This window comes from Propithecus coquereli, unplaced genomic scaffold (assembly GCF_000956105.1).
Source record: "Propithecus coquereli isolate 6110/MARCELLA unplaced genomic scaffold, Pcoq_1.0 Scaffold502, whole genome shotgun sequence".
NCBI classification, from domain to species: domain Eukaryota; kingdom Metazoa; phylum Chordata; class Mammalia; order Primates; family Indriidae; genus Propithecus; species Propithecus coquereli.
The window spans coordinates 1,134,051-1,134,412 of record NW_012150864.1 but is presented as its reverse complement, the minus strand read 5'-3'; positions in this window follow the sequence as shown (position 1 = coordinate 1,134,412).

Genomic DNA, 362 nt, shown 5'->3' with positions numbered 1-362 from the left:
TTAATGGGAATCTACTTCCCTGTGTATTTACAATCTATCAGGTTGACTGTTTAGCTTCACATGTGTATCCCATAACCAGTTCTGCAGTCCGTGGAGTTCTCTTAGTTAATTCCTAACTCGATATAACATCTCACTTTACATCTGCATCCCTCCAGGTTTCTGGATGGAGCAGTATTTAAAGCTGCACCTTGAAATTATTCATGATGTCTTGAATTTAGAAGCAAAATAACAATGTTTCTGAAACTTCTATTAACAATTTTATTTTTTATTTTCATAATTGCTCTTGTGTTAATCTTATCCAATAATACATTTACTAAAAACTTTTTTTTTTGCTTCAGAAAATTTCACCGAAAGCACATTTT